Raw genomic sequence first — 12457 nt, forward strand, 5'->3', positions numbered from 1 at the left:
AAGAAACACAACAGATGTTTGTAGATATGAACAGGAAATGGCAAAGAAACACAGGGGTTAAAAGGCAGTAATTCATAGCTAATCAAGGAAGTGCGCCTGTGTAATTCCTCTATCTGCGTGATCCTGCATTGCCACTGGGTCTGAGAAGCAACATGTCTTCTAATAGCTCTCTTGGGATTTTCTACCTTCTCTTCAAAATAGCTGTATAAAGTAGGCAGAGGATAATATTGCTTCCTAGCTGAATGTAAATAAAGAGAGCTATTTTCTGTCCCACGTGGCTCATTTTAATGTTTTTTTTTTTTAACCCCCAACTACAGGATGAGGAGCAGGTCAGTTTTCAGTAGACATCTGTGTTGTTAAAGCAGAGCATGCAAATTAGAGGAGAAAGGCTGATTTCTCAGAGAGGCAGGAATTGACTATGAGCATTAAAAATGTCTCCCATAGCTAGGGTTGCCAATCCCCAGGTGGGGGCAGGGGATCCCCCGGTTTGGAGGCCCTCCCCCCGCTTCAGGGTCGTCAGAAAGCGGGGGGAGGGGAGGGGAATGCCTGCTGGGAACTCTGTTATTCCTTATGGAGATTTATTCCCATAGAAAATAATGGAGAATTGATCCACGGGTATCTGGGGCTCTGTGGGGGGCTGTTTTTTGAGGTAGATGCACCAAATTTTCAGTACAGCATCTAGTGCCTCTCCCCAAAATATCCCCCAAGTTTCATAACAATTGGACCAGGGGGTCCAATTCTATGAGCCCCAAAAGAAGGTGCCCCTATCCTTCATTATTTCTAATGAAAGAAAGGCATTGAAAAGGTGTGCCGTCCCTTTAAGTGTGATGGCCAGAACTTCCTTTGGAGTTCAATTATGCTTGTCACAGCCTTGATCTCCTGGCTCCACCCTCAAAGTCTCCTGGCTCCACCCCCAAAGTCCCCAGATATTTCTTAAATTGGACTTGGCAACCCTACCCATAGCAGTAGGGCTATCAGGAAAAAAATGGCACATGAAACCAACTGTAGATTCATGTGCAACATCAAGAAATAATAGCAGTAAATAAATAATTCCAAATATACGTGTCTAGTTTTAGGTTTTCAAATCACACTGATCCAACTCAGAAAAGGCACTGAGAGATTCTCAAAATAGCTTGTGAAATGCTCTCCTGAAAATGATAGCTCTCCTGTTTTGAAATCTGTCAAAACAGATGCAGACCCTGTAATGGGTCCAGGGATGGAGGCTACCAGATCAAGGAATGATTGAAGAACATGTTAAACTGATTTAATTTAGGTCCTGGGTTTAATCACCAGCATCGCCAGTTTAAAGGCTCATCAGGTACTGTTATCTGTGAGACACTAGAGAGCAGCTGCCAGTCACAGGAGATAACAATGACCTTGACATCTCAAAGGTCTGATTCAGTTTAAGGCAAATTTACATGTCTCCTTAAACACATGAAACTGACTTATACTGAATCAGGCAATTGGTCCATCAGAATATTGTCTGCTCAGACTGGTAGCATCTCTCCAAGGTATTATGCAGAAAACTTTCACATCATCTACTACCTGATCCTTTAATTGGGCATGTCAGGGATTGAACCTGGAACCGTCTGAATGTTAAGCAGATGATCTGCGACTGAGACATGGCCCCCTTCACTTGCAGTGACGGTGAATATCTTGCTGCTTGAAACGGTTACTGCAATGGATAACAGCGCTAGAAAACATGCATCTTAATTCTAATTTCAATCTGTCTAGAAATTTAGTGGATTTTGTGATGGCTTTGGCTATTATTGACAAATGATTTCCTCCTAAATAGTTTCAAGGGTAGTCCCATAAACTTTAATGATGATAATTTGAACTGAGCTTCCCTGTAGTTCCCCAGGTATTCAGAGATCTACTGCCTTTGAATATGAAGGTTCCATTTAGCCATGGTGGCTAATAGCAATTATTGAACCATCTTCCATTTATCTGTCTAATCCGCTTTCAAAGCCAACTAAATTAGCAGCAATCACAACATCCTACAGCTATGATTTCCATAAGCTGTTCATTGTGTGAAGTAGGACTTGTATTTTTCTGTCCTGAAGCTAGAGTCCATCAACTTATTTCAGTGACCCTGAGTTCTAATATTATGAAATAAATGAACATATGAAGCTGCCTTATACTGAATCAGACCTTTGGTCCATCAAAGTCAGTATTGTCTTCTCAGACTGGCAGCGGCTCTCCAGGGTCTCAAGCTGAGGCTTTTCACACCTATTTGCCTGGACCCTTTTTTGGAGATGCCGGGGATTGAACCTGGGACCTTCTGCTTCCCAAGCAGATGCTCTACCACTGAGCCACCGTCCCTCCCTAGAAATATTTCTCTTTGTTCACTTTTTCTGCATCTTGCATGATTTTGTAACGTCTATCATGTCCCTTCTTAATCATCTTTTTATTTTAACTGAAAGGCCCCCAACTCCTTGAGGTTTTCCCCATAAGGAAAAGACATCTAGCTGTCCTCGACCAGAGTCAAGGCTTTCTCAGCCCTGGCTCCTTCCTACCTGGTGGAACTCTGCCAAACAACATCCACACCTTGCAGGACTTTATGCAATTCCATAGGGCATGCAAAGCAGAGATGTTCCACCAGGCTTTTGGTTGAAGACGGCGATGGGTACCATTTTACCTGGTGCTCCCTTTCTCTTTCCCACTCTGCTTTTTCCACTTCTTCTTGGCTTGACTTCGCGAACGAAGATTTAAGAAAGGTGCAGTAGTCCACGTCTGCTGCAGGCTCGCTGGTGGCTGACAAGACCAATGTGGGACAGGCAGGTCCGGCCACAGTGGCTGCAGGGAAAAGTCTGGTTTGGGGTTGGTGCTGTAGCAGTGCGATTCTTCCTCAATCTCCTTTTGTCCTCAAGAGCAGCTATGCGTGCGTTCTCAAAGGAAGAGACAGCCTGGTGGATGGTGTGCCTCCATGCTTTGCGATCTGAGGCTAGGTCAGACCACTGGTGATGGTTGATGCGACAGGTGCCAAGGGATTTGAAACAATAATACATATTGTATGACTGCTCTGGCGCCGTTCTGATGTTTTTAAGCTATTTTAATTGGATTTTAAATTGTATATTTTATGTTGTTAACTGCCCTGAGTTCTATGAATTCAGAGAAGGGTGGTAAACAAATCTAAATAAGTAAATCATTTTTGGCTGGCTTTTTCTGTACTTTTTTCAGCTCCACAATATCTTTTTCAAAACGTGGTGGCCAAAACTGAAGACAATGTTCCAAATGCAGCTGTAGTACATATCTATTCAAGGATATTACAATACGGGCCATTTTAGTTACGCATTTATTTATTTTCCCCAAATGCAGATACTTTACACTTACTTAAGTGAATGTCATTTGTCATATTATTGCCCACTCTCCTAGTTTGAAAAGCTCTTAACAGTCTGTGTGGGTCTTCAGCATTCTGAACAATCTGGTGTCATCCGAAGTCTTAGCCAGTTCACTCCTACTTCCTGATCATTCATAAACAAATGAAATATCTGCCATCCTAATGTAAGTCCCTGGGGAATACCACTGCTTAATTCTCTGTGACAATTGTTCATTTAGTTCTACTCTATTGCTTCCTGTTGTTTAACCAGCTACTAATCCGTGAGAGAAACCATTACTGCTAAATTTTCTCAGGAGTTTTTGGTGAACAACTCTGTAAAAAGGCTTTTTAGAAGTTCTAGTATATAATGCCTATCAGGTCACCATTACCCACATGTATGTTAACATTCTGGCAGAACTCCAGAAGGTTCATGAGGCAGGACATTTCTTGGAGTTGAAAGGGCCATCTAGTCCAAGCTCCTGGTCAGTGCAGGAAATCCACAAACAGAGCATTCTTGAGAGATGGCTATTCTGCCTCTGTCTCCCTCCTTCCATAGCAGCTCTAAAAGCCCTCTGAAATGCTGTTTCCCCAGGAATTAGAGAGCACCAGGAATAGCTGGGTAAAATAGAGGACTCCCATAGGAGTGGGGAATCAGCAAAAATTGCCCATCCTTGTGGTGGAAATTCTAGGCAGGATCCAAGTCTATGTTTCAGTTAATGTAGCCTAAAATCACAATTGCCATTTATTGCAGCCATATCACATTGCCAAAAGCTATGATAATTCTTCCTCCATGAGTCTTGTTCCACTATAAGCTTAATAGTTCTAGCTTTAATAACAGTTTCCACCAGTTTGCCCAGAACAAATATTGGCCTGTAATTTCTTCAATCCTTCTAGGTCCTTTTTTAAAAAAAATGGTATTAAAGTTTTTACTTTTTCAGTCCCCTGATAAAGTGGCTGGTTTTTGTGACAAGTTGTATGTCAAGTATACAAATCACGTAATAAACATAATTGTTGGGAATTCACATAGAAAAAAAGGCAAACCCAATATGGATTGTGAAAAATAGAATTAACAAAAGGTTTGTGGCATATCTTAATTTCAGACAAAACACCTCCACATGATATATAAAGGCAATTTGTACTGTTAGGAAATCAGCATTTTCATATTTGAGTTCTTTATGAATCCTCAGATGTATATAATCCAAACTGTCAGTTTTTAATTAGTTGACCTGAGAACTTCATCTCTTTTCACCACTGTCTGACTCATCTCTTCAGATACCCTCCCCAAAATTAGCAGTTCCAGTGTGGATAATTGCTTTATATCTTCCAACAGTAACAACCCACACAAAACATCCAGTTCAGCTTCTCTGTGGCCTTCCTTCAGCAATCTTTTCACTCCAGTCCTAACAGCGCAGCTTCCTCCCTTGCTGGCTTCCTGATCCATGTAAATACATTTTTATTGTTTGTCTTAATGTTTTCAGCAGTATGTTCCTCACATTTTCCACTTGCCTTATTGTCAAGTTAGATTTGCTTTGCCACCAGAGCCTGTGCTCCTTCTTGTTCTCCTTATTTGGGTGAGACTTCCGCTTTTAAAATGCAGTCCATTCTACCATCTCATTCTCTTGACTGAGCATCATGTTAACACGGCCGAGCGTCAGTTAATATGGATTTAAGTAACATGTGAGGCTTGGACTTTCTTTGTTCTTCCTTTCAGCTTCAATTAATCTTCAATTTTTTTTAGAAGTTTCCTCTCCTGAAATCGCATGGCATTGAAAATTTAAAATCAAACTGTACTTTCCTATCCTGTTCAGGGCACAACTCTCATACCTCCTGTATCTCAGTTGTAAACGTCTGTGGATGCAGGTTTATCTGTCTATCTCCATAGGCACATAGACATCTTTTCTGACAATGTGTTGTTGGTATGCCCCATTTAAAACGCTGAGACAGCAAGCCTTGAGATTTGGATATTGTGCTCAGGCAAGTTTGTCAGACTCTAGAGATTCTCATCTGCCCTTGAACTTAATACCAATGAACCTGGTGGCATAATTGAAACTCAGGCTCGCTGCTGGCAATGGGAAGCCTATCATATATGGACTCACAAGGCTGCCTTACAACAAGTCAAACCTATGTTCCTTCTAGTGAAGCGCTGTGTAGAAGCGAGGCTTCTAAGATCTCAGTCAAATCATGTTTGATGCTGAGAGTCTGTGAATAAATATTTCCCTAACGTTTTGAAGAGAAATGGCCACTCTGCAGAAGCCCAATTTGAATGAAGGCTAGGGAAGAGAAGAGATTTGACTACTCCCTGACAACACACACATATACCACCACCACCACCACCACCACCATCATCATCATCCTCAATTTCCTGTAAGAGGAAGCAGGCAAAGTGAGGGTACTTGTATTTCCCTCACCACCACCCTTATTTCCCCCACCACCATCCTTGCAGGGCTAGTAACAGCCTGGGAGCAGTGAAACCACTAGGCGAAATGTGAAATCCCCTCTGAGAGCCAGTTTGGTGTACTGGTTAAGTGTGTGGACTCTTATCTGGGAGAACTGGGTTTGATGCTCCACTCCTCACAGCTGCTGGAATGGCCTTGGGTTAGCCATAGCTCTTGCAGGAGTTGTCCTTGAAAGGGCGGCTGCTGTGAGAGCCCTCTCAGCCCCACCCACCTCACAGGGTGTGTGTTATGGGCGGAGAAGATATAGGAGATTGTAAGCCGCTCTGAGACTGATTCGGAGAGAAGGGCAGGGTATAAATCTGAAGTCCTCTTTTTCTCTCTCTGAGCCATAGTCCCGATCTGAATCAAGGCCACCTACTTTTTAAAAGGCTGAATTGGACAGTTCAAATTGCAAAGTACACAATGTGGACTACAGGCAGAGGTCTTTCCCAGTCCACCTACTTGAGGACTTCCAATTGAAAATGCTGGGGACTAAACCTGGGAAGTTGTTCATGCAAAGCATGTATGCTATTACTCCGGTGCAGCCTCTCCTGTGAGTCCAAACTCACCAGGGAACTGGACACTGAAATTTATTTTCAGTGCCAGGTTCATAATGCCTCTCAGCGTGTACACATACTTGCTACCTTATCACAAAGGCTCACAGTAGACATGACAAGGGAATTATCATTATTATTTTTTTATCCTGCCTTTCCACCCAGTTAGGATCCTCTAGGCAGCAGACACTTAAAGTACTAAAAAAACCCCAAAACCCTTTTAAAACAATATAGCCCTAACATGGCAAGCTCAGGCTAGCCCAATCTCATAATGGCTTGGAAATGAAACAGGGTAGGCTTCCCAATCCCCAGGTCCCAGCGGGGGATCCCCCGGTTTTACAGGCTTCCCCCCTCCCCCAGCCAGCTGGCCGGCGGGGGAAGCCCCGCCCCCAGAGCCATCATGCACCTCTATGAACGATTCCCATAGGGAATGATGGGGAATTGATCTGTGGGTATCGGGGGCTCTGGGGGGGGCTGGTTTTTTTTGAGATAGAGGCACCAAATTTTCCGTATAGCATCTAGTGCCTCTCCCCAAAATACCTCCCAAGTTTCAAAAAGATTGGACCAGGGGGTCCAGTTCTATGAGCCCCAAAAGAAGGTGCCCCTATCCTTCATTATTTCCTATGGAAGGAAGGCATTTAAAAAATTGTGCAGTCCTTTTAAATGTGATGGCCAGAACTCCCTTGAAGTTCAATTATGCTTGTCACACCTTGCTCTCGGCTCTGCCCCCAATGTCTCCTGGCTCCACCCCCAAAGACTCCTGGCTCCACCCCCAAAGTCCCCAGATATTTCTTAAATTGGACTTGGCAACCCTAAAACAGGGTCAGCCCTGGCTAGCGCTTGGATGGGAGACCCCCAAGGAAGCCCAGGGTTGCTTTGCAAAGGCAGGCGATAGCGAACCATCTCTGAATGCCTCTCACTAAAACCCTATGGGGTCATCATAATTTGGCTGAAATTTGACAGCAAAAACCCAACAATATAATAAAGACATACATAGGATGGAGGATCAGTTAGGGAATGCCAAATAAAACATCTACTTATACATGAACCCTACAGTTCCTATGTAAAGTAAAAGGCGAGGTCTGCTTTTTTAGCTCACTTGTATGTGAAATTAACACTCCCCCATCCTGTTTCACTGTTTCTTTATGCACCTCCCCCAACTCAACTTGAATACCAAAAATGAACCAAACTAAGAGTAAAAAAATAATTCAAATGATGGAATACAATGCGGCAACCCAGGAGAGTGGGCAGAGTTTAGCTCCCCTCATCCGCTTGCTTGGTTTTGTGCACAAAAGTGCACTCCTCCCTCCCTCTTTTCCTAATGAATGATTAGGCATGATTACGAAGAAATAAATATAAACGAAGAGCCAGAGGATACCTAGCTTGGCACTCAGATTCCAAATAAACTTTTACATATCTCAGGCACCCCAGTTCTAAACATTTGTCCTTATTTGCCTACAGTGCTATAGTACAGTAAAAATATGGTCAGCTTCTGGGTCAGAGAACATGGCTTACAGACACAGTTGAGCCCCAGCATCTATCGTTTCTAGAAACTAATCACTGTCTATGGGGTCTATGATCAGAACTACAAACAAAACCCCCTTATTTTCAGAATGTATAGATTCTGTGTGCACTATGACACAGCATATGAAAACTAGATTAGATGAATCACTGGCCTATTCCAGAATGAAATATGGAAGGCTGAATGGATAAATTTAAACTGTTGCTATCTCAAAGGGTTAATGTATTACACATTGCTTACCAAAGATACCCGAAAACCTTAGCTTAGGTCTTACTTCACCAAATGGTTGCATGTCAAGTGCAGGAATTCAATAAATGACATTGTGACCTCTCTCTCTCCTCTCCCCAGGCCTCATGTTGGGCCTGGGACTATGAAAGCTCAGAAGGAGATACTTAGAAATAGAAGTTAGCAACAGTATGAGCCAACGTGTAGGGTCCCTTGGATTGCGGCCCAGAATAGAAGACGGAGGGAAAGGGGCAGCCATCTAGCCAGGAACAGCTCGGACTAGGCAATGAGTTGAGGAAGGATGCAGTATTATGCCCAATATGAAGGATGCGTTAGCCATATGAAAATTTTGTATAACGCTCTTCATAGGCTTATGAAATTTAGTCATTCCCTGCCCTTTCTTTATTGGCATCTGGGAGCAAGATGCCATGTCTTTTCAGGCAGAACGTTTACATTTTTATCCATTCATTAATATGCAGAAATTGAGCAGATGAAGCCTCTTTTGTCACAGCTTTACCTGCTGAATGTCCGCTTCTCATGCTGCTGTTAAAAAGTCAGTGGCACTGATTAATAAGGACAGTAATCTGTTACAGCCCTGTGCTGTGAATGCTGCTTCTTAAGCCTAGAGCAACTGGCTGCTGTTAATGGGTCAGGTGGACCACTGGCCTAATGAGTAAACATTTCTTTTGACCTTTTATAGTCCTGCAGATCTTTCTAACTAGCCGGCCTTTTATTGTTCATTTGTACTGTTTACCCTGTTTTATATTCAGACAGCGGCTGCTTTGGGGCCCCATATTATCTATTTGTTCTATATTTAAACACTGCTGGAGAGTTGTACAGACATGGCTCATAACTGAAGCTTGTTGGCCCTATTGCAATAAACAAGGGAAAGCAAGAGGAAGAAGAGGAGGACAGATTTGATTAGAGACAAATGTCGCTCTCAACTGATAGGCTGTTGGCGCCAAAGGAAGACCAAGAAACAGGGACTGGATGCTGTGTCCTGTGTGAGCAGGAGACAAGAACTCAGAATTCTAAACTGTGGCTGCCCACAGTGCATGCCCAAAGACTAGGGATCCCCACTGAGACAGTTACCATGGGGCACAATCTAGCACCAAGAAATAATGCAGGATTGGTGAAACAGAACTGGAGACATACCTCGTACATAAAAAGCACACACAAGCTTGAGAGCTTTTATGCTGGGGTATATGTATATTTATTGGCATCTGTGGTTAACTTTTATGAGCAGTACTGGTAGAGCTCATTCCCACCTGAAAATGCCGGTCCCTGATCCTAGACACGTGTGCTCTGTTCAGTGATGAGAGAAAACTACTCTGCATGTGTTCAGAGAGATTCTCTTCAGCATTACATGATCTGGAGCTGCCATTGAAAACAGAGTTCAGGGCTTAATCTGAGCAGAAATGAAACCCTTAAGAGCCCGAAAAAGGTACTCATTATGTATGCAGGGATTTGTACAGGATGGGATTGATTGATATTTGACAAGCTCAAAAGCCTGCATATTTCATGTCTGAGGCACCACTGGCATTTCTAGTGGGCATGCAAAGTATACGGGAGCATATGGTGTTGGGGGGTGGGGAATGCACGCACGCACACACACACACTCCACATGTATTTACACACAGTGGCCAGTCCCGAGATGGTCATTTTGTTCTCTCTCATGCTTATGAAATGACTCACAAAGCATGCAGATATCCTGCAGTCTCCTCTGCTGCCCTGGCAGATGCCTGAGGTGCCCTTTCTTTCAGGGAAGATTTAACACTCTGCTGACTGAAAGCTCTAAAACTCATGTGCCGCACACACAAAAAAGGAGAAAGCCCATCGACAGAGGTCCTGCCATGAGATGCATGATTCTGCTCCCTTGGGAGTGCCTCTGGATCTCACCTGGCAATGTCAGCACTGTGCAGATGCTGGACCAGGCTGGGATAAAAGCCGAAGTGGGGATGGGGAAGGAGCTTATACTGTACCTTGCAGCTGCTGAGAGGGACAGCTGCTTGCCTCCAGCCAGGGGTCCACGGGATGCACGCTGCTGCCACTTGCCTCTTGCCCTCTCCTCTGCGGCTGGCGTTCACTCAACATGTGTCCATTTCTCTGCTAACGGCTCAGGTAGGGTGACTGTGTCAGGCACCACCTCCTCCTCTCCTCCTCTCCTCTCCTCCTCCTCTTCAGTGCAGCAGCTTCCTGCTTCTCCTGCAGGCAGCCATCCGCTGCTACTGGCTCTAGAGACGAGCTGCACATTGGCTGGGCTTGCTCCCTCATTTAAAATTCTGTGCGGAGATCAGCGAGGCTATGAGTCACTTACTGCTTTTTGCTGGAACAGGCGGCAACCGAGCTAGTGGCTATTATGGGACTTAGGCTGTGAGGGAAGCAAGTAGCCTCTCTTATTAGACCATCTTCCCTAGCACCTCCGCACCCACTGCAAGGGAATTCACCATGCTGGCACCTTGTGGCCAGGCAATGCACTGATACAGGCAGCAACGCTTGCACACTGCTGCTCATTGTCTCATCACACACAACCTTCCACTGTATCCCTTGTACAAACCGAGTAATGGTTTTATTGCAGCAAGGCGAGTATTATTTCTGAAGAGCAGGGATTTTTTTGGGTTATCGAGTATAGGAACTAGTCTTTGTAGTTGTATATTATAGGTTTTTTGTTTTTTCTTGTTTAAAATCTATGTTTGAACAAAGCACTCTTTTTAAAAAAAAAAAATCCTTGCGTCTAATGGACACAGATAACAGTCCTGTTCTCACTTCCCGAATTAGACCTGTTTATGTGACCTTCAGCCATTTGTCTCAAAAGTGTTTTAATATGAATGACAGGAACATCTGTTGATGTCCCATAATAACTCATAAAGCAAAGCTTGGACAGGGAGACTGAAAGCATGTCTTCTAGAGAGAACAGAGGAGCCTGAGGAACAGAGCCATACTCCAGATGTTATATGGTATGGAGCCCAAAACAAAGTTTTCCCTCAGGTCTAATTTGTTTAATATAACTTCTTTATCTTGTAACTTGTATTACATCTTAACATTACATCTTACATCTGAGCCATCTAGATATGTTCCATTCCTTTTATTTATTTAGACTATTTATATTCTGCCCTATATCAGAAAAGGGCTCAAGGCGGATAACAACATTATAAAAACAATATAAATAACAATTAAAACATATCATAGCAACAAAACAATACAACTTAATCATAAACAGTTATAGGTGGTGCCTCAGTTGAGAACATGTTATATAGATTAAGAATCTGACACAGGAAAGAGGTAGAACTCTGGTCCCTGTTTTTTTTTTTGCCTGTTGTGTATCATAATCTGGATGATACATGTTAGTGGGTGCATTTATTGAGTGCACTTCACAAACTACTTAGGATACAGCATTTGCTGTTAGGCAGAAAGCCTAAGCAGGTCTACTCAGAAGTAAGTCTCATGTTATTCAATGGGGTTTTCTCCCAGGAAAGTATATTTAGGACTGCAGCTGTAACCTCTATTTACTCCCATGTAAGTAAGCATTTACAACATGTTTATGGATGACTGCAGTCTCCCTAACCACTGGTTTACAATTGCCCCATACTATATAGTGAATAACTCTCTAGCAAACAATGTCATCTTCATCAAAAACATCATGCAGTGACATCAAAATCTCACTGACTGAGATGACGATGATGATGAAGAAATTTATTTTGTACCATAAACATGGTGCTGAATGTGCTTGATCAGAAACAGAAAAAAAATTAAAAATGTTTAAAAGTTAAAATACACAAATAATGTATAAAATAGCAGTCAAGAGAAACATCACATCAACATAGCAGCAAAGACAAATAATAGCTACAATAAAACTCAAGTTTTGTACTAAACTTGAGTTTGGCTGCAGTTTGTGCAGATTTGGAGGGCGGTTCTTTTCAAAAGATTTAGACAGAATACACTGGATATAGCAAAGAGTTCAAGCAGAGCTCCATGAAGAAAAGATAAAATATCGATGAAAGTGTTGTTGTTATACAATTAAATTATGATTGTCTATAATGACTGAACATAGATCAAAAGATTCTTTATATACTAGCAGCAATAAAAACTAACATGCACAAGCAGAAACAAGGCTTTGACCTGGTCTTCCCTTGATCCTGTGTAAGACCATGTTGAACTTGATAACTTCCCATCTCCCTCAGCAATAGGACTTTGAATGAGGAATTCAATAGGAATATCATATAAATTTTAACTAAGATTTGTATCTCAAAAAGAACATTCATATGACTGGAAGACAACGGTCCTTTGAGTTGCCAGCCTCCACGTGGGAGATTGAATCTCCAAGGAATTGGTTTCTTGCGATGTTGAAGTTCAAAGATACATTGGAGTTTTGGGCTCTTCTCAACCCCCTCCCCTCAAAAAA

At 42.8% G+C, this 12457-nt stretch overlaps 1 protein-coding gene across 1 annotated transcript in view; it reads right to left on the reverse strand.

Annotated features, from left to right (window-relative positions):
• SLC4A3 (solute carrier family 4 member 3) overlaps positions 1-10362 on the reverse strand; it is a 66420-nt gene extending 56058 nt beyond the window's left edge. The window contains exon 1 of the mRNA XM_060261928.1: positions 10038-10362. The gene's annotated coding sequence lies outside the window, so the exon portion shown is untranslated. The remainder of the gene's footprint in view (positions 1-10037) is intronic.
• Between the last annotated feature and the right edge of the window lie 2095 nt (positions 10363-12457).

Source organism: Heteronotia binoei, chromosome 21, assembly GCF_032191835.1.
Source record: "Heteronotia binoei isolate CCM8104 ecotype False Entrance Well chromosome 21, APGP_CSIRO_Hbin_v1, whole genome shotgun sequence".
NCBI classification, from domain to species: domain Eukaryota; kingdom Metazoa; phylum Chordata; class Lepidosauria; order Squamata; family Gekkonidae; genus Heteronotia; species Heteronotia binoei.